Source organism: Heterocephalus glaber, unplaced genomic scaffold (genome assembly GCF_053883595.1).
Source record: "Heterocephalus glaber isolate CG9 unplaced genomic scaffold, H.glaber_assembly_v1.0 deba00001729, whole genome shotgun sequence".
NCBI lineage: Eukaryota > Metazoa > Chordata > Mammalia > Rodentia > Bathyergidae > Heterocephalus > Heterocephalus glaber.
Window position 1 is genome coordinate 7402266 of NW_028258440.1, and position 23351 is coordinate 7425616.

The 23351-nt window shown below is 37.2% G+C and overlaps 1 pseudogene; it reads right to left on the bottom strand.

Moving 5' to 3' along the window:
* Positions 1-792, bottom strand: part of LOC147821578 (actin-related protein T1-like) — a 43024-nt pseudogene extending 42232 nt beyond the window's left edge.
* Positions 793-23351: the final 22559 nt, after the last annotated feature.

Below are 23351 nucleotides of genomic sequence, written 5' to 3' on the forward strand. Positions count from 1 at the left end.
GCATCATCTTTATCTAAAGGTTTATACTTCCATAGCATCATCCAGTATGTGGCTGTTTTTCTTTCCACCAATGTCTCAATGAGGCTAGAGACAGACCTAAAACCAAGGAGTTAGGCAGGGTAGGATTAGATGAGCTCCTCAAATTAGGAGCACAACACCTATGAGGAATTTGAGTCCATTAAAGGTTGAAAACCATCCTCCAAACAATTTTCCAGGGTCCCAGCCTTTCCAGGTCTGGACCAGAATGTGAGCAATTTTTCTCATCTGATCTGTGAATTTTCTCTCATCATCTCTCTGTAGGAAGCAGTTGCTCCAGTTAAACTTTCCACAAACTCCTCCCTCTGAGACGAGCAAGTAGCCTAACCACTGCACATTTTGGACTGCTCTTTAGCCAACAAGTTAAGAGCTTTGGCAGTTTTGTTAGTCATAAATTTTACAATTGTTTATAGTCTGATTTTGTGGTTCAGCATCTACATAGGGGTGCGGTAGCCCCAAGACCTATCCTCTGCCCAGATAGCAGGGCCATAATATTGGATTATATGCTTGGGAGGCCATTCTTCATTCTTCCAGTTGCCCATTTGTAGGGAACACTGTTTTCTCTGAGTTTTTCTGTCCCCATACACCTGGACTCCCACATGGTCTCCCCAGGAAAATGGGAGTGGGAAAAAAGATGGGTGAATTGTTTCTAACACATATGATCCTGGCCAGTTCAGGGGAGTATACTGTGGGCTGTTCTCCCACATATTCAATATAGTCCACCTGGGACTCGCCATTTGATTGTTGCACCAACATTGTTCCAGGCCTCTCAGAGATGGGAGAAATTAGAGAAAAGGTGGGAATCTCGTTCAAGATAATCTGGGGACCCCTACCATTGGGTTTCCCGGGTGGTTAAGTTATAAAACATTTGACGTAGGCATGTTGGGTTTCCAATAGGGACAGTGAACCTTTTCCCCCAATGGGCAAGGCAGTTCTTTTGAATGATTGTGCTCTTGAGAAGCCAAATCCTAGGGGTACAGATGAGGTACCCTGATCCACTATAAGATTTGCTAGGATCTAATTCTCTAGCCACTCATGGCCATTGATGTCCTATGTTGGTTCCCCCACATACATAGTAAGAAGAGATCTTTAGAGTTTGGACTATAGTCTTTGCTAAAGCTAGGAACAGGTTTCTAGTTGTGACTGAAATGAGAGGGGGGCTACTTTTCACTTCCTCATAAAAAGAATGAAAAACCTAATGGAATGTGGTCGAATTTGTGGTAGAAACTCTCTTGAAATATATCCCAGTCCCTGGGTCGTTTTTCTGCCCACACAGCCAGATGTCAACAAGGATCCCTCATTGCCATCTGAAATCTCCTGGATTAATGATGGTAAAACTTCATGGTTATAGGCTTTTGATTGACAATCTAATGTAGCAGCTCCCTTGTGAAGGAACACTGTTGTGCCACCTTTTTCCCAGTTATCCCATGAAATGTAGCTCCAGCTGGGGTATAAAACTCAGGAGTATACGCACATACACCACTTTCCTCACACATGTAGTTGTCATTGAGTCGATATTCTTGCTCCCAGTCTAGGCTTCCACAAGGTATATCAAGAGTCCTTGGTCCCTGTATGGCAAGTGCCCATTTCTTTCATATGACAGTTGCTTCAGAGCCAATACTAACAACTGCACACACATCAAATTGTACTGACACTGAACATTTTGGATTATTAATTTGTCCAGTTGACCAATATCCCCCCTTCTTGGTAAGACAGGACTTCTCACCAATCTTTACTGGGGGACTATAGTTGGTCAAAACAAGTACATTGACTTCCCTGTTGACCGACAGAGTATGTTGTCTTGTTATGGGTGCAGGTTCCCTGCACCCTGCCCTGGCATGAGAAGTGGGTGTGGTAGAGTAAAGTCCAAGTAACTCCATGGCCTCACTTGATTATGTAAATACATGAGTGACATGATGGGGAGTCCAGGTCTACCAACGTGGCCTTCAGTAAAAACAGCCAATACCAGCAAAATATCCTACCCGTAAGAGGAAGGTGAGGGATAGAAGGCACCTTTTGTCCAATTTCCATTTGGCCATGGGGGTTTTAGCAAGGACTATGGCAAATATCAGAGCTAGAGTTCCAAGTACAGTTAAGAAATAGGGATGGCTGTGCATAATAGATGGCCAGTCACAGAAAGGGATGCAGTCAGTTCCTGTCTCCAGTCAATGGAGTCCTCGTGCTTCTGCAGTTTGCAGACTAGACTGCCTCCAGAGTTACTAGAGCAAGCCTATTGTCTCATGATTGTGTCTCTGAGGTAACAGCCAGCTTTTGTTCAGTTGCCAACTTACACAGCATTGAAGGGTTGAGATACACTCCTAGTTCTGAGATATGGGCTTTACTCTACTGTTGGAAATCCAGGGGACTATCTTGGCCACATTTACTGCAGTGAAGGTGGATAGGATAACAGTGCATGGACTCTTCCAAAGGGGTTTTAGGAGCTAGACATTCCATTTTTTCACCCACACAGCTTGTCTTGGTTAAAAGGAATGAGCATATGTGGTCAAACTCATAGGTAATCATTCCTTAACCCTTTGGTGTTGATTGGCAAAGATTGAACCTAACACTTGCATTTGTTGCCTTTAAGTCCCCCCTTATGCCCTTAGTAAGAGAAGGAGGTCTCACATAGAGAATTTCACAGGGGGAAAATCCCATTCATTTAGAGGGACCAGACCTAATACTCAGCAGGGCTATTGGCAAGAGTTGGTCTCAGTTGAGTTTCCCGAAAGTTTGCTCAGCTGTAGCCTTAGAGTCCAGTTAATTTTTTTCACTTTCCCTGAGCTCTGAGGATGGTATGCCATATGGAATGTCTAAGTAATCTTTACTCCTTTGGCCACCACCTGCACTACCTCTGCAACAAATGCCAGCCTGTTGCCTGGTTCTAAGGTAGTGGAGATTCAAAAATGGGGAATACTCTTTCTCAAAAAGAAGCAGGCCACCTCAGATGCCTTTTCCATACTGGTGGGGAAGTCCTCCAATCAGGCCGAGAAGGTGCACACAAAGACTAACAAATACTTGCAACTATAGGCTCAGGAAGTTCAGTGAAGTCCACAACCACATTTTCAAATGGGGATCCCCTGACATTCTCCGCCCTACGCATGGCCTTGGGTCTTTGATGCAGGTTATTGTAGAGAGTCATTCTACATAAATTTTGGGGAAAATTATTTCATAATTGAAGTATGACTATAGCTGTCTAAGACTCAATGTCACCTTGCCTGTGAGCCAGCCATAGCATGTAGAAACATAACTCCATTTTGCTTCCATTCACAGCTGAGCCCTCAATGGTCCCATGATGCTGTGGTGCCCAATGGCAAGATTGCATCAGCTGAAGACATACTGGTTCTTTGAGACCTAAGTAGTAATTTAAAAAAAAAAAGAAAAAAAGAGATAGGTTTCACCTGGAGAGGGACAAATTACTTATCAACCTAACTCTTTCCACCTTCTATTGTAAGAATGCTCTCCTTACAATCCTCAACATAAAAATCTCATGACCTAAGATCTTCATCAGCAAAAGATCCTCATCTACATAGGATTATTTTCACTCCTCTAAGTCACCTGATGTTCTCTCCAATTATTGTATGTACCCCATAAATGATGGCTAGCTTGGAGAGTCTTTGTATTTACCTGCTCTGAGGCACTGACTTCCCAGCCCTCCATATAGTTTGAAATTACACAACTCTCTATTGTCTTTTTTCACTTTCACCCTTGCCATCCCCCTTTCTAGGCAGTTGGGGGACTGATCACCCTCCAATAGGTTATGGCAGCCACATGTTTCACATTGTTCACACACTACAGGGGCTATGCTAGAGAGCCATGGGGCATAGAAATACCGACTGATGATGGTCTCAAGAGCCCTCCAGCCCATATGGGTGTCCTGATGAAACTTTTTGAGAAATGTTGGAGATAGTACTTCGGGGATTGAAACCCTGTCATCTTCAAATTTCCACCATCTACTTGGAGGTAGTTTCCATTCTCCTTCTTAAACCAAGTACTCTCATGTTATGAGTAATTAGGATCCTATTCTGCCAATGGACTAGGGAACAGTGTGGATGCCACAAACATTCGTTTTGTTCCCCTAAGGCCATGAGCTTTGGTTTCTGTCTGCTTTACAGTTTCCTGGAGCATCCACAGTGTTTCTCTTATGGTCTCTCCAACAGTACATGACTAACATCCTTTAAATGAGGCCAGTACAGCATCTAGGAGTTCAAGAATTTCTCTATAATATTTTATATTTTTCCTCCTTAGTTTATTCAACCCTTCTCATTATATAAATCTCGATGTATGTGCAAGGTGGTAAAGGCATACTTGGAGTCTGTATATATATTTACATGTATCCCTGCTGAAAGTTGCTGGGCAAGGTTTAGCGAGATAAGCTCTGCCTTTTATGCTGAGGTCCTTTTGGCAAAGACTTTGCCTCAGTGATGGAATTTGGGGTTATCATGGAGTACTCTGAAAGGCATTCTCCCTCTTTCACAAAACTGATACTGTCAGTGAAATGCTCAGTGTTGGGTCCTTCATATCCAGTCAGCTGGAGAACACCTCATACGTGACCTCAATGCAGTCATGGTCTGGCTGGCTTGACCCAACAGGCAGTAGAGTTGCTGGGTTTAGGGTCTGGACTGCTTCAAAGTGTATGCACAGATTTTCACATAGCATCCCCTGATATTTAACCATCCAGGAGTTAGCCAGTATTGTCCCTTATACTCATTAATTTCAATACTGAGTGTGACACTCAGTCATTTTTTGTACCATGGTCAGATTGTCAGCTTCTGCCACCAATAGGATCATAGATGCAAGGACTCACAAACAGGGTAACCAGCAATGAACAACAGAGTTGTTTGGAGAGGTATGACACCGGCCTATGCCATGACCCCAACAAAATAGAGCCTGGTCTGTCCTAGTCCTCCTCATATTCTCCTAGGGGCGCTAGCCTTTCAAAATCATCTTCTGGCACCCCATATGGCTTCTGAGTTGGTGGGTATCACCTCTGGACTACCTGTTCTTTGCTTTCTGGTTGGGGGTAGGGGGAAATTTTTCTATCTGGTAGGAGCATTCATTCTTCCAGTGCCTGCAACTGCAATAGTGGGCACATTGATTCCAATCCAGCTTTGTTCCCGGGTAGGGTGGCCCTTTCTGTCAGCTTCCCGTTGGGTGCCTCATTGGCCCTGCCCTTTGCCCCTGGACATATCTTCATGGGGGTGTTCAAACAGTTCCATCAGAGCAGGTGAGAGCAAGTCTGCCTTTTTCTTCATCTTGCAACCCTACTCCAGTCAGGCCTCCTGTTCTTGATTGACAAACACTTTTGCTGCGACCTCCAACAGTTGGCTGGTGTTCATTCCAGCAAAACCCTCCAGCTTCTGTAGCTTGCACTGGATATCTCCCTGAGCTTGGGTGATGAATGCCATATTTACCATCCTTTGGTTTTCAGCTGGTTCAGGGTCAAAGTTTACCAATAAAATGCCTCACATAGCCTCTTGTAGAATTGGTTTGGACTTTCACCCCCTGGAGTACCACTCATTTCTTGCTCATGTTTATGGCCCTCTTTCTCTGGCCTTCAGACCATTTAGGAGGGCCTCCTGGTACTATTTTATCTGAGTGAGGCCCCCTTCTGCAATTGGGTCCCATCAGGGGTCTTTTTCTGGGAAACCTTCATGGGCATAAGCCTGGGGGTCCAGCATTCCACTCCAGGCATTTTTTCCAACCAGTGTATGGCAGCCTGAGTGACCCAAAAATGCTCCTCAGTATTGAATAAATTCAGAAGGAGTTGTCAGCAATCAATCCATGTGGACCAATGAGTCTGGATAATAGACTGCATCAACTCTGTCATTGCCTGGGGCTTCTCTGTATATGAAGGGGTGTAATTCTTCCAATTAAGGAGGTCAGTGGTGGTGAAGGTGAAGGGTCCGTTCGCTATCATTTGTTCGCCTCCTTGGATCTGCCCTTGTTGGTCATGGTAAAGGAGTCCTAACAGTTAATGTAAGGAAGTTCAGCCTGTGTCCCCTACAGCAACCCTGTACACTTGGCTAATTATCTCCTTATCAAGTGGGGCCTCAGGAGACCAGCCCACCCCAAATGATGGCCAATCAATTTCACAGAGTGCCCAGAGTCTCCCAGGAGTTAATTTAACACCATAATCACCCGAATATCCCTTTAAAAATTTTTAAATATACACTCTAGGAAAATTGGTTTAATCAGTTCATTCTGTTTTCCACCCATATCCTCCCCCTAGCAGACAGTTTTTGCACACAAGAGAGGAAAAGGAGAGAAGGGAGAGGCTAATGTGGAGGGACACATTCCCTTCACCTGTCTGCAACCACCCTCTTCACGGAGCTATTTCAGGCACCTCTTAGCCACTGTCGGTCTCACTCACAGGCAAACACAAAAGGACTCCAATCCATTATCCAGCATCAAGCACCCAACACCTTAGAGTTGCAGTTTCCGTTTCGGTGAACCTTACTTGGACAACCCTAACCCTGGGAGATGATCAGACTTCCCTTTTGCCTCTTAGAGGCAGGTTTAACAGAATGAACCTGGGCTCTTACCAATCTGATGGATGTGCTCCCCAAGCTAGTTCCCAAACCTCACCCTTTTCCATTGGGAGGGGCCAATCTCCCTACCAATCAAAGCATCCACCACAGACAAGTTCAAATCTCCTGTTACTCTGAAGTCCACACCCCTGTGACAAAGCATGTGGAACACACTGTCTCAGACTCTCCTGGTCCCAAGTGAGACCCCCAAAAATGTAGCAGTATTCTCACAAAGAAAGCCTTGGCACCGAGGGTTTTGCCAGGAAATAGAATTTATTTGTGTTGACAGGCGCAGGACTCAGTGTGTTAATACCCAAAAGCCTGAGCATCGAACATGGCAGAATTTTTCCTTTTATACAATTTTTCTCCTAACATACTAACATACTACAGCCTGATTGGGTACAATCTATGTTGCAGAGCAGGGCTAGTACTACACATGCATATCTAGGAACTAACTGAGCCATGTTGTCTTTCTTGATTCTGAGAAAGCATTCCCCCTCCACCATATTCTTTCAGGAGGGGCCTGGCCACACTCCTCAGAGAAGCATTCTGCCACAGTTTAAAAAAAAAAATCATCAAATAAAAGGTGACTCGTTTTAGCTCCTAAATTTGATAAAATACTTCATTATTTGATACTGCGAGTCACTATTCTAGAGGCAGTTAAAAGTAAGCTTTGGACTGTCTCACATTGGCACTTAAAGGTTCTGATCAGAAAAAAAACATTCCAAAGCCCAACCCCTCAGTTGAACAAGTCAAAAGACACCATGGAAATGCAAATAAATCCAGAGAGTGCAATTCTATCACGTTCATATAGACCATGATGTTGTAAAGTTTAAAAATAATCAAAAAAACATGTTTCAGCCTTGAGAATGTATTAATGGTACCAAAAATTTACATGAATCCACAATTGATCACATGCTTAGTGATTCTAGTGAATTTAAATATTTTTCTCTTGACAGATAATAGAACCTTTATTAGTGATATCATGTAAAGCTTATTTTGTCATCAGAAACTAGAATTACAGATTTTGGTAATGTGGCAAAGTCTTTATTAGTCTTTTTCAATCTACAGTAGTTTCTGTCAGAAATTGAATATCAAACCTAAGTAATAATTTTGCATACCCATACATATTGACAGTACATAAGCAAAATAAGTCCTAACAGTGACACCAAATTGTGTCATTGTGTATTTTTGTTGTAGATTGCTATTTGAATAAATTCATAATTAAAAGTACATAGAGCATCAATAATTAATTTACAGGCAGTGTTTTTTTCAGCCTACTTTTCTGATTTTCTAATTAAAAACTATATGCAAACCAAATTCAAAAACACATTACAAAGACCATTCAGCTTGACCAAGTGAAATTCATCCCAGGGGCTCAAGGATGGCTCAACAAACATAAATGAATAAATGTTCTAACCATATTAATGGAATGAAAGATAAAAACCATACAATAATTTTAATACAAACACAAATATATTTGAAAAAATTCTACATCCATTTGTAATAAAAACGGTTACCAAATTATGTATAGAAGGAATATGCCTCAAGAAAATAAAGGCTAAATAGGACAAAAATCACAACTCATAACTTACTGTAGCAGGGAAAAGTCATACCTTTTTCTCATACGTAAAACAACAAGAATGCCCCATGTCATCCTTTGTATTGAACATATTATTAGAAGTTCTAGCCAGAGCAATTAAGCAATAAAAAAGAAATAAAAATAGTCAAAATTGAAAAAGAAAAATTATATTACATCTGCCGGCAGATCACACAATCCTACACAAAAACCTCTAAATACTCCACTAAAAATTAGAAGAAATAATAAAAATATTCAGTACAATTGTAGCATAAAATATGAACATATAAAAATCAGCTTATAAATACACACATAGTCATAGTAAAAAAAACTGTACGTGTATCAAAACTTCATATTGTACCCTATAAGTATGTTCAAATATCATTTGTAAATTTAAAATAAAATAAGGCATTTGAAAAAGGTGATGTAGCTTGATTCCTTATTATAAAGGGCTCACAATTTGCTTCAAACTTTTTGTGACCCAATTTTTGATATAATATTAGTAAAGTTAAACCAATAATATCAAAGACAAGTATAACTTTACTATATTTATATCCCTGGCTTCATATTTTATTTTTGTTATGGCACAGATATGTTTTGGCTCCTCTTGATCATCAATTGCTTCATCAAATACTGATTGTGATCATACTATATTCCATATGTATAAAAAAGGTTATTGTTTGACTTTGTGGCACTTATACTAAATAGAGGAATAAATATTAATTACATGGTTTCATTTTTTTCTTTTTCATTTCCAGTGAATACACTAAGTAAAAAGCATCCTATCTTCTATTCATAGAGTTTTTACAGTGGTGTACAGCCATATAAACTACCATCTAAAATGAGATATTAAATATTCCCAATACTTGAGAACATTCCCTTAAATCAATTTCTAATAAATACCAACTTCCCCACCCAGAAGTCCTTCCATAGATTACATATAACAGGGATAATTATTTTTAGATGGAGTTATGTTACTCAATATGGTAATGAAGACATCAGTATGTATCATTGATATATCAGCAATTTGCTTGTATTTATTACTGGTTGTTAAAATATGCCCTATTTTGTGTATTTACAGACTTTCTTTGCCTCCATCCAACACGTCTTCATCCTCCTTTTCTTTCTTCATCTTTTTCGTCTCCTTCTTTACTAGTGCGGATTCAACCTAGGGCCTCATACACACTAAGAACATGCTCTACCACTGAGCTATATCCCTAGCTGTCCAATATCTTCTTGAATATTTGATTTATTCCCAGTTGAGAGATATTATAAATAAAGATTCTAAGAACTTCTTTTAGAAGTATTTTTGGAAATATATTAATAATAATATGCATGCCTTTTACAGTTTCTCACATTTAGTTTCACTTTAAAGGCTTTCAGCACAATATTGATAATGAAATGCTGAGATGCAATAACATTGTCTTCTTCCCAAAATTATGTGAGAACAACTAATTACATGACTGTTACCTTTAATGTTTGCTATCTATTTTCCAAGAATCATTTTACTGTATTGAAGCAGGACCTTTCTTTTTCCTTTTAGTTGAAAGTTTTCATCATGAATAGATGTAAAATATTATCAAGTGATTTTCATTACTTACTAGATTTCTCCTTTTTTCTGTTAATATGTGGAAATATACTGACTGTCAAATATTATGCAAACCTTGCATTCTTGTTATAAATTACTTGGCTCTGAGATATTATTCCTGTCATATATTAATGCATATGTTTTGCTAATTTACAGTATTTTAAAATCTATATTTATGAATGATGCTGTCTCCAAAACAATCTGTATGATATCATCATGAGATCTTGATATAGCATTATACTGAGCTAATAGAAAGAGTTACAATGTTCTCACCACTTGCTTATTTTCTGAAAGAGTTTGAATAAGATTAACATAAATTTGTCCTGTACATACAAGATAATTCACTGGTAAAGTTATTAAGGATTGGATGATTATTTTTTAGGACAGTGTTCTATTAGGATATTTTACTTACTTATTACATCCTTAAAGAGACTACAGTCTGCTTAATTTGAAGGTCCAGATTTGCAAAAACAAAAACCTTTAACACTAAGGTAAAGCATTAAAACAAAGTTTAATAAACTGTTAATTGACATATACTCAAAGATACAGAAGAAAATACAGAATAAAAGACTACATCACCAGATTATAAGAGCTTCAATGCCTGAAATTCCAGTTCCAATGTCAGAGAATCCTTTTATCTGACTTCAAGATTCTGACAAGGAAAGATCTGGGCAGAATGTCCTCTCTATGGATCAGATTCCAATGTCCCCCTGCTGTTAAGGCCCTTTAAATAGCAGCTGAGACAAAAATGGCAATGTCCCAACTGTGTGGATGACCAGAGGCAGGGAGTTTATCGCCTCCGAGAATGACCAAGTGCCTGAGGGAGCAAACATCTGTGTCTTCTAGATAGGTAAGAAAGAGACTGTTCTTGGGACCAGATCAGGCTCACAAGTAGTCTGGCATCCTGACATCTAATGACATCTAATCTTTAGAACAAGGTCAGGGCACCGTTATGAACAAGGAAGATTTTTCTACATTTAATTTTAACACTTCACTTATTGGATAAATTGCAATTTTTTCTTGTTTTACCTTTGGTACACTGTGTTTATCAAGAGCTTTTCAATTTTTTGGCTGAACATAGCAGCACACATTTGTAATCCCTGTGCGCTGGTAAGCTGAGGCAGGAGGATTACGAATTCAATTGCAGCCTAGGTAACTTAGAAACCTAGAATGATTCTGTCTCAAAATTTTAAAAACAAAATGAAAAAGGGTTGGGGACATAGCTCATTGTGAAGACTATGAGTTCAATACTTAGTATTGCAAACAAACAAACAAAAAGAAATAGCTTTAAGTTTTTCAGAACATTGTATTTTAAATTATTTTTAAGTTTGTTTAGATTCTAAGAGTATTTCCCATTTTGTTTCTAACATTAGGCATTTACAATTTACTTTTCTACTTAACAGTGTTAAGTTTGTTGCCAACTTTTTTCATCCAATCAAAAAAGGGAACTTTCAGTTTTCTTGATTATAGCTACTACATTTCCATTTTCTATATCTTTGATAATTTCCTTTTAATTCTCATTCTCTTTCTCTTCCTGTTTTTTCTTCTTGTTCATAGTTGTATTAGTAAGCTTTACATTACTGTGAAAAAATAGATGAGAAAAACAATTGATTGACTGATTGATTGCGGTACTAGGAATTGAACTAAGGACCTTCTGCTTGCCAGGCAGGTGTGGTGTCACTGGGCTACACCCCTAGCCCTGAAAATAAAATTTAAAGAAGGAAAGTTCTATTTTGGCTCATGGTTTCAGAGATGTCAGTCCAGGGAGAGCTGGCTTTACTGGTTTTAGTATATGAGCTGCTGAAGCGAGAACAAGAATATGCACCTTAGATTCTACAACATACTTTTTTTTTTTTTTGGTACCAGGGATTGAACTCAGACCCTTGTGCTTGCAAGGCAGGCGGCGGAACCATTGAACTAAGTCCCCGGCCCAGGCTTTATTGGTTTTAGGCCCGTAAAGAGGTAGAAAAATCAGAGGGAAAAAGTGTGATGGAGGAAAGCTGCTCACCTCACGGAAGCCATGAAATCCAGAGAGTGTCAGAGAGGACAAGGCTGGGGACAAGATATAGGCCCCAAACTCACATGCTCAGGATGCACGCTGGTCAGTTAGGCCTCATCTTTTCTTACCTCCCAGTAATGCTATTTAATTAGAAATTCATAATATAATTAATCTAATGATGAATTTGGCTCCATCACGATAGAGTATGTTTTAAAATGTCCCATCTATGAATACATGAGATCTTTGGTGAGTATTTTTTTCAATTTTTATTTTTAAAACAACTTTATCATCAAACACACACACATACAAAAAATTAAAACCATTCAAAGAAGAATAATGCAAGGGAAAAAAAACCACAATCGTATTCAAATACAGTAGAACTCAGCCAAAACAAAACTGAAAAGCACTTAAACATGTTTCCATATAACTTAAAAAAGCATCTCAAGCACCAAGAAGCCACCAGAGGATGTGATTTGCTTCAGAAATATCCCCAAAACTAAAACTGAACAAATAACGATCTTGAAAAAAACTCCAGTTAACAGACCCCATATAAGCCAAACTTCTCCCTAGTTTAAATTTCGATACAATCATATGACAGGCAATAGAAACAAAATCCAAGAAATATGTTATTAAGCCATTTCATCCATGTGTATCCTTAATTAAAATTTCAGTTTCTCATGCAAGAGAGACTATTCAGTTTTTACACATTTGTATCCTATTGAATTCACTTAAGAGGATGGCCTCAATATGCATCCATTTAGCTATAAATGTGTCTAGTTTCTTGTTCTTCATGGCTGAGTTTTATAAAAAAATTTTATCCATTTTATAAAAAAATACACATCTTTATCCAGTTTTCAGTTGATGGGCACTTGAGATGTTTCCAACCTTTCACTATTATCAACTGTGCAGCTATAAACATGGGTGCACATTTATCACTGTGGTAAGAAAGAATTATTTTAATTCTTTTGGGAAGATACCCAGCAGAGGGATAGCTGGGTCTATCCTCGAATGAGACCTCTAAGCCTAGTTCTTTGAGGCATCTCCATACTGATTTCCACAGTGGTTGCACCAGTCTCCACTCCCACCAACAATGGAGAGGGATTCCTTTCTCCCCACACTCCTGCCACCATTTGTTATTAGATGATTTCTTAATAGCAGCCATTCTTTCTGGGGTGAGGTGGAATCTCAGTGTTGTTTTCATGTGCATCTCTCAAATAACCAGCGAAGTTGAATATTTTTTCATATATTTATTTGCTGCTTTTACTTCTTTGTCTAAGAAATGTCTGTTCATTTCAGATGTCATTTTTAAATTGGGTCTTTGAATTTGGGGAGAGGGGTCTGATTTTTTTCAGTTCTTTATATATTCTAGATAGTAGTCTTTTCTCTAAGGTACAGTTGCTGAAAATTTTTTCCCACACTGTAAGTTGTCTCTTAGCTCTGTTGATGGTTTCTCTTGCAGTGTAGAAGCTTTTTAATAAGATAAGATTCCAATTGTTCATTCTTTGGGCAAGATCCCGTGCCACTGAAGTTTTATTCATAAAGTCTTTTCCTATACCAATATTTTCAAGAGTTCTACCTAACTTATCTTCCAGCAAATTTAGTGTCTCCCCGCAGGCCCACCGGCCACCGGCTTCACTGTGCCAGTGCCTGTAACAACAGACCCACCCCCCGCCCCCGCCTCTGGTCTCTTGGCTGTGCAGCTACCCAGTTGCACACTACAGAGCCACAGGGGGACATGAAAGACATTGTCTTGAGTTTCAGAGGTGAACAGCAGAGAGAGGGCCTCTCTCAGGCTCCCTGATGAAAACTGAAGCCCACTGGAAAAGTGAAGAGAATCTCTGCAATATAGGCACACCAGACCGCCGTACCTGGTAAGTTGGAGGAATCATGACCTCCTAATTGATCCTGGACTATTTTCAGGGGAAAGACAGCTGGAACCTGAAGTAGAGCCTTGGGGGGGGGGGTTCTGCTCTGCAGGAGGGCCGGGAGCTCAATTTGGGACTTGCAGCCAGAAGCCTGTCTGAATCTCACGGGTCTATGACTGGCTTACTGGGACTCAGTGACTTATAGCTGACATTACCAAAGACAAAAATGAGAAGATACTTAAGCAAGGCACAAACTCAGACTTCCACCTCACAAAAGGCAATTTCTGGGGAAAACCAGGTGGAAAAGTCTGATAACCACCTGGACACCCTGAACTGATAGCACAGGAAGTAACAAAACAGATGAATGAGGCTCTAGAAAAATTCAAAGCAGAAATAATCTCCCAGATAACTACAGAGATGGTAAGCAGACAAAAAGACATAATTAGAGGCTCTAGAACAGAAACAGATAAAAAAAATGGATGAGCTCGGAAATATGTTGGAAGCCATGAATGTCCAGCATAAGAAAGAAATAGAAACCATGATTGCCCAACATAAGAAAGAAATGGAATCCATGAAACAGATTAAAACAGATATTCAGCAGATTAAAAACTCCAGTGAAAGCATGCATGGCAGATTGAGGGAATCTGAAGATAGAATATCAGATATAGAAGACAGGCTTTTGGTTAAGGACCATGAAAACAGAGATTTCTTAAAAATAGTAAGTGACCATGAGAAATCAATCCAGCAGCTGCTAGATGATGCAAGGAAGAATAACATAAGGCTGATAGGAGTCCACAAATATACAGGAGAAAATAAAATTGACATAAAAAAACTGTTCAAGAAGTAATAGTAGAAAACTTCCCAGACAGAGGAGGAGAATTGGACATATAGAACTCCAATTAGCCACGATCCAAAAAAATCAACACCTAGACACATAATAATCAAGATCCTAGAAACTCAAGAGAAGAACAAAATCCTACAGGCAGTTAGAGAAAAGAAACAAATCACCTATAAAGGAAAGCGTATCAGAATCATGGCAGATTTGTCAACCCAATCCCTCAAGTCAAGGAGAGCCTGGAGTCAAGTATTTCAAGCCCTAAAAGAAAAGAACTTCCAAACTAGACTATTGTATCATGCAAAATTATCTTTCAAAATCGATAGGGAAATTAGATACATTCACGACAAAGAACACTTGAGAAATTTCATGAACACAAAACCAGCACTCCAAACACTTTTAACCAGTATCCTAGAAAAAGAGAATGAAAGTCACAACTCCATGATGCCCAACAGAAGGAAGCCACCAGGCAAGGTAAGAAATTAAAAGTAAAGGGGAAAAAATAAGAAATAAAATAGCCAACAATAGTAAAACATCATGACAAGGATGAGTCAATATCTATCAGTTATAACTATCAATGTTAATGGCCTCAATTTATCAATCAAATGAAATAGACTCACAGAATGGATTGAGAAGTAAAATAAAACACAATGCTGTATACAAGAAACACACCTAACTCAAAAAGAAATACACAGACAAAATAAAACGATGGAAAACAGTTCTCCACACCACAGGAACCCAGAAAAAAGCAGGGGTAGCAATTCTATTTGCAGAAAAACTAGATTTCAAACCAAAACTATTTAAGAGAGACAAAGATGGTCACTACATCCTTGTGAAGGGAATGATCCAAGAGGAAGAGATGACAATCATAAATACATATGCACAAAATACGAATGGCCCCTACTATACAAAACACATATTAATGGACATGGAAAACCAAATAAGCCCTAACATAATTGTAGTGAGGGACCCCAATACACCATTATCACAAATAGACAGATCATCTAGACAAAAAATTAACAAGAAAATTCTAGAACTGAACCAAGATATTTAACAAATGGACTTAATAGGTGTTTACAGAGTGTTCCATCCCACAAAATCAGTATACACATTCTTTTCAGTTACACATGGGTCATTCTCTAAAATAGACCACATGCTAGCTCATAGGACATGTCTAAGTAAGTGTAAAAGAATTGAAGTTACCCCCTGTATATTATCAGACCATAGTGCAATAAAATTGGAGTTCAATGACATAAGAAATTACAAAACTCCTACAAACACATGGAAATTAAATAACACCCTCCTAAACAACCAATGGGTCATAGAGGAAATTAAAGAATAAATTAGACAGTTTCTACAAGTAAATTCTACTGCCAGTACAACATACCTGAATCTATGGGACACAATGAAAGCAGTTCCACATGGGAAATTCATAGCTGTCAATGCCCATATTTGGATAACCTAGAGAACACAAATAAATAACCTAATGCAGAAACTCAAGCTCCCAGAGTAAGAAGAGCATTACAAACCCAAAGCTCGTACAAGAAAGGAAATTATTAAGATCAGTGGAGAAATCAATACAATGGAGACTAAGAGAATGATAAAAAAATAATGAATCAAAGAGTTGGTTTTTTGAAAGAATAAATAAAATTGATAAACCTTTAGCCAACTTTAACAAAAAAAGGAAAGAAAATGCTCAAATCCCTGCAATCAAGAATGAAAAAGGTGAAGTCACAACAGATCCAACAGAAATTCAAAGCATCATCAATACCTCCTTCGAGAACCTGTACTCTAATAAAATGGAAAACACAGAAGAAATGGACAGATTCCTCGATACATATTAATTACCCAAATTAAATGAAGAAGATACAGATATTCTAAACACCCTGATTACAATAAGTGAAATTGAAAATGTAATAAAAATTTACCAACAAAGAAAAGCCCAGGTCCTGATGGCTTCACTGCTGAATTCTACAAAACATTTAAAGGAGAACTATTGCCATTACTTGATAAACTCATCAAGGAAATTGAAAGGGAAGTAAAGCTTCCAAATTCGTTCCTGGAAGCAAGTATTACTTTGATTCCAAAACCAGGGAAAGACACAACCCAAAAATAGAACTACAGGCCTATCTCCCTAATGAATATTGATGCAAAAATCTTCAACAAGATACTGGCAAACAGAATACAAAGGGTCATGAAGAAGATCATACACCATGACCAAGTTGGATTTGGTGAATATTTTATATTCAAATCATAGTACTATTCAACCTCATCTTCATTTTATTTTTATATATTTTTTTTAATTTTTAAAGTTTTTGTACCAAGAATCTAACTCAGGATCTTGCGCTTGCCAGGCAGTTGCAGCAGAGCTGAACTACATCCTTGGCTTCATTTTCTTTTATATCAGTTCTTTTTTTACACTTTTGTTGTTATTTTCCATATTCTAACTTTTAGGATTATTTATATGTTTTTACCTGGTAGTTGAAAGTAGTTTGTTTCACTGAATGTAAACATTTATTTTCTGTAAAATGGATACTAAATTGAAAAATTTACATCTATGTATGGTTTTCACAGTATCTTTCAATTTTGACATGTTGTAGCTTCTTATCATTAAGTTCAAAATATTTTATAATATTCTTCTCTGATTTGTTCTTTATCCATACTTTGTTTCAAAATGTGATATAGAATTTTAAAATATAATCTAATTTTCCAGGTGTAATACACCTGTAATTTTATCTCATTTTGGTTAAATATTTTCCGTATGATTCAAATCTTGAAACTTGAGACTTGTATATATAGTGACACATATTTTATCTTGACAAATGTTCTCTATGTCTGTGAAAAGGATATGAAGGATTACTGTGAATAAATGTATCCAAATTTAGTTTCTTTTACTGTTATCTTAATTAACTGTCACTATAAAACTACCATACATTTCTCTGTAAATGCTCTTTCTTGACTTACTTTTACATTAATATGGCCATATTAGTTTTTTTGTGGCTTATGTTATATGGCAAGATTTTCCTACCATTTTAATTTTAACCTTTGTCTCTATTTTTAAGTAAAATAATACCTACAGTATAGCGGTTGTTCACAATATTGTAGCTTAACTAATTATAATGTACTTTTAAGTACTGTAAAAGTAGACAAAAATATTGTTAGAATGCTGTAATTTATTTTACTGAAACACACATATTAGGTCCTACTCTTCATATATTTTATCTCCCTATATAATATAAATATCCTGTTAAGTTATAGTCATATTTATGTCACATTGTCAATAATCTCAATTAATTTTATAGAAGTATATTAAATGCACTTTCAGTTTCTCACACTAGAGAAACTATTCGGTATTTATACATGTGTGTCCTGTTTATTTCACTTAAGAGTATCACCTCAATGTGCACCCATTTAGGCAAAATGTCTCTAATTTCTGACTTTTTATGGCTGAGCAGTATTCTGTTTTATAAAAAAAACCTCTCATTTTCTTTTTCTTTCTTTTTTTTTTTTTTGTACAAGGGATGGAACTTGGGTCCTTGAGCTTGCACAGCAGGCAGCAAAACTACTGAGCTAAATTCCCAGCCCAAAACCTTCATATTGTTTGTCCAGTCTCCAGTTGATTGGCAATTGGGATGCTTCCAAGTTTTAGTTATTACAAATTGTGCTTCTATGAACATGGGTGCACATATATCACTGTGGTATGATTCTTTTAATTCTTTAGGGAAGATACCTAGCAAGGGAATAACTGGGTCAAATGGGACTTTCAGTCCTAGTTCTTTGCAGTATCTCCATCCTGATTTCCACTAAAAGGTATAATAGATCATGTGAAATAGGAAAAAGAGGGGCAAAGGGCAAGGGGAAGTGGGAGGGGTAGGGGAAAGGAAAGAAGGGAATGGAATTAATATGAGAAAATGAAAAAATGGAAACAAAATCTTTGCAAATAGGGAGGGATGGAAGGGTTGAAGGGAGGGTAGTGGAATGGGGAAAAAATAAGAACCATGAAAGATTATGTAAAGGTGCAAATTTCCAATGATGAATGTCATTATATTGTATACCTAAAATGTACCAATGAAAGTAATTTTTAAAAAAGAAGTATATTAAATATATATATGTATATATATGTATATATACTATATATGAAAACATAAACATGGTATATTCTTTCTTTAGGTGTACCAAATTAGCTGATGAGCCTGCTCAAGTTATCCTTCATATTCTGAAAAAATGTCAGCTTCACTTAACAAAAGGCATGATAGCAATAATCTGAAGCCTGTGGCACACTGAGGGTAAGCTTACCAACAGTAATCCTCAAATACAGCCAAACTCAAATATAGTCAAGCTCCTAAGTCTCATCTCTCATTATTATAGGCCTAGAGGAAGGAAAAACTTGTTCAGATCTAGCATATTTGCTTCATATACCAAAAAAAGGGGAATGGGATCAAGAAATGGGCAGAGGGAAGCGAAAGGGGAACAATAAAGGAATTAACATGTGTTGTGTACATGTACCAACTTCCCACAAGGAATGTAAACATTATGTACTGCAGATAAGTGAAAATAAAATATTAAAAAAACTATTTAATCTCCAGAGTCTAAAAATAGTATGTAAATTTCAAAAAGACTACTTATATACCATTAAAATACAAAACTAGGAGCCAGTCGCAGCACCCAGAAGGAAGCTCCCCCACCGCCATCCCAAGCTTCTAGGGAAGAGAAGGTGAGCCACGTGGGTGCCAGAAGCATGGCCTCCTCCGTGGAAATGAGAAGACATGTAAACAAGCCTCAAAAACAGACTTCTGGATCACCTACAGCAACCCCAAAGGGTAACAAGATGGAACAATCTGATACTCAACCACCTGGACTCTCTGAACTGGCAACAAAAGAGGATCTGGGAAAAATGAAATCAGAAATAATTACTCAGATAACAGCAAAGATTGTGCTCATGGTGCAAGACATGATTAATAACTCTAGAGAGGACACAGATAAAAAAATAGAGGACCTGAGGAACATGATGGAATCCCAACATAGGAAACAAATGAAATCCATAAAACATATGCAAACACATTTCCAGGATTAAAAACTCCATCGAAAGTCTATACAGCAGAATGAACCAATGTGAGGACAGAATTTCAGATATAAAAGAAAAGATTGCAATTAGTGACCAGGAAAAGAAAAATTGCTTTAAAATTGTAAAGGAGCATGAGAAATCAATCCAGCAGCTGCTAGATGATGCAAAGAAGAATAACATAAGACTGATTGGAGCCAATGAAGAAAGAGGAGAGAGTGCAGATGACATAAAAAAAAAAAAACTGTTCACAGAAGTGATGGCAGAAAACTTCCCAAGGAGGGGAAAAGAACTTGACATACAGATAAGTGAGGCATATAGGACTCCAGCTAGCCTTGATCAAAAAAATCTACACATACGCATATAATAGGATTCCAGAAATCCAACAGAAGAACAAAATTCTCCAAGCAGTGAGAGAAAAGAAACAAATCACATACAAAGGAAAGCCCATCAGAATCACAGCAGACTTCTCAATGCAAAAACCCTCAAGGCAAGAAGAGCTTGGAGTGATGTATTTCAAGCCCTAAAGGAAAACAGCCTCCAACCCAGATGGATGTACCCTGCAAAACTATCTTTCAAAATTGATGGAGAAATAAGATACTTTCATGATAAAGAGCACCTCAGGAACTTCATGAATACCAAACCGGCACTCCAAAAAAGTTTAGACAATACCCTAGGAGAAGACAGTGAGGATCACAACCCCAGGAAACCCAGCAGAATGAATCCATTGGGCATGACAAATTGAACGCAAAGGGGGAGAATCCAACAAAAAGAAAAAGTCATGACAAGGCTTTTAAAACTTTGAAGTTCATCTTCATAATTGGTGTATAATTCAATCTTGTTATTGTACTGATTAGTATTTTTCTGATTCTAGAGTTGCACACTTTTCCTTTTGCTGTACTGGCTATTTATCATCTTCTTGTGTCTACTTTTTAATTGGGTTGTCTATTAATGAGTTCTAAGAATTCTTTCTATATTCTGCTCATAGGTTATACGCATTGGAAATATGGTCTGTTTAAGGACTACTTTTCATTTTAATGATGTCATTTAAAGTTCTAAATTGTGATGGAATCTCATTTATAATTTTTTTCTTTTATACTTCATGTCTTTTGTAACCTAGGTAGTTCTTTCCTACCCTGAATTCATAAACATTTTCCCTCATAATTACTTCTTAAAGTTTTATACTTTTAGGCTTTCATATTTAGGTTCACAGATCCCTTCAGGTTATTTTCATGTATGGAGATAAAGGGTTGAGATTAATTTTTTATATACAGATACCAGGTGTTCTAGTGCTGTTTGCTGAAAACATTATCTTTTCCTCGGCTCTTGAATTGAGTTTATATACTATAAAATGTTAATGTTAAATAATCTTTCAAAACTCAGTGGACCATATATATGTGGTTCTATTTCTAGATTCTCTGTTTTATTCAATGAGCTATATGTCTTTCCTTACACCAACACTGCCTTGATTACTGTAGCTTTAGAAGAAGTCTTAAAATTAGGTACTAAACGTCTTCCAACATTGTTTTATTTTTCTCCTTTTCTTTTGACTTTTCTAGGCCCTTTGTACTCCTACATAACTTTTAAATTTCAATATCCAATTCTTCATTTATAGCAAGTATACATCGACCTGAATTTTATATATACCTTGTATTTTCTTATCCTGCTAAATTCAAGTACAAGTTCTCGGGCCTCCTAGAGATTTCTTAGTATTTTCTCTGTACATGATCATTTCATCTACATAAAAAGACTTTGCTTCTACCTTGCCAATACTATTCTAATTGTGTCATTTTATTGCCAGACTATTTTGATGGGGCCTAGGTTTCAAAGTTTAATGGACAGATGAAGACTAAGCATATCTGCCCTTGTTCCCCACCTTAAGGAGAAAGAATTGTATCTTCTCCATTCATATAAGGCGTTCTCACTGGAAATATGGAGTACCTGTCTTTAATCTGTTGAGAAGTTTCTGTTCTACTTCTAGTCTTCTGATAGCTTTTACCATGAACAGCTGTAGAATTTAGTCCAATACTTTTTCTCCAACTAGTGGGAGGATCATATGGCTTTTTCCTTTCCTCTGTTAAAATGATGACTTTTGGGTGTGGATCTTCCAATGCTGAACCAGCACTGCCATCTCTATAACAAAACCACTTTCTACATCCTGCCAGATCTGACTTCTAATAGTTTTGTTAAACAAATTCTATCTATGTTCATACTTTTTTCTTCTATTATCTTTTTCCAGTTTTAGAGTTAGCACAATTTTGAGTTCCTTCAATGAGGGGAGAGATGTTCCTCCTTTTTTCTGCTTTAATTGTTTGATATAACTTATCAGTTACAATGTTTATGAGCCTGCTGTTGTCATATAGGTAGGTTTTCAAACTATGAATATACTTTCTTTCATAGGTGCTATTCAAATTTTATATTTCCTCCAGAGTTAGTTTCATTAATTTGTCTTCCAAGGTACTTCTTAGAAGTTGTCAAATTTATTTCACAAAGAGTTTTGTAATATGCTTTGTATATCCTTTTAAATTCTGTAAAATCTGTGGTAATGTCTCCTAGATCTTGATATTGTAATCTAGAAAATGTATAATTGATATTGCGTACCAGGAAGAAAAGGTCTAAAGCAGCGGGGGAATTGGAAGGTGTAGGGGAAAGGAAAAAAGGGAAAAGAAAAAATATGAGAAAAGGAAAAAATGGAAATAAAGTCTTTGCAAATAGGGAAGGGTGGAGGGGATGAAAAGGTGGAAGGGAAGGGGAAAAAAAATAAGAACCGAGATACTCATGTAAAGGTACAAGATCCCAATGACGAATGTAACTGTATTTTATGCCTAAAATGTACCAATAAACTTAATGGGAAAAAATAAATAAAAAAATAAAATAAAATATAAAACTAAACAGACACTGTCCAAAGACAAAGCAATCATCAACAGACTGAGCTATGATAGAAGATTGGTGTACATGACAGAATATGTCAGTTAATTATGATTAATGTGATAAAGAATCTAATGTCTAATGGAAAAATGAGATCTAATGAAAGATCCAGTAGGGCTCAAATCTATTATGAAATATATTGGAATAAGTATGAATGAAAGATATTGATCAGTTCTGCTGCTATAAAATATCCAACACCTGCTGCTTAAACAAGGAGAGGTTTAATTTGGCTCACTACTTCACAGTTTTCAGGCCATGATTTTCTGACTACAAGGCAGGGCCATAGTGAACTAAAGGCATGATGGAAAAAAGCTGTTCAGTTCATGGTAGCTGGGAACCAGAGCACAGAGAGTTCTTGGAGAAATATGCCTTCTTAAGGTATTATATGGTTAATTATTTAAATAATTTTCATAACAAGTCTATCAGGTAAATATTCTTATTTTACCAAATATCAGGATAGTCAGTTTCCATTATTTTCCAAAAAACCCCATATTTTTAAAAGGTAGAAATGAAAAATAAACCCTGAGAAAGACAATATAACTTTGGAAAATTATCACTAGTATAATTATGCACTTATATTTAACATGCATAAGGTTTACCATACTTAGTATATATTTTCACATAACAAAGATAATTATATTTTTATTGTTGCCCATGGAAATGGGTTTCTGACTCCTTTCTCTCCATTTACACCCTATAAAACTTCAGAAAATTGCCTAACCTTCAATGACTCAGGATCACCATGTACCTGATAGCTGTAGTGATAGCAATGGTTTCACATAGGTATTTTGAAGACTAAAACACACAGGTCATTTAAGTATTTATCATAGTACCTGTAATTTAGTATAAAAGCTAATTTTAAATGTGTAAATATAAGTACTATCATTTCTTACATGTAATTTATTTCATGTGGTTGTTGCTAAAAGTAACAG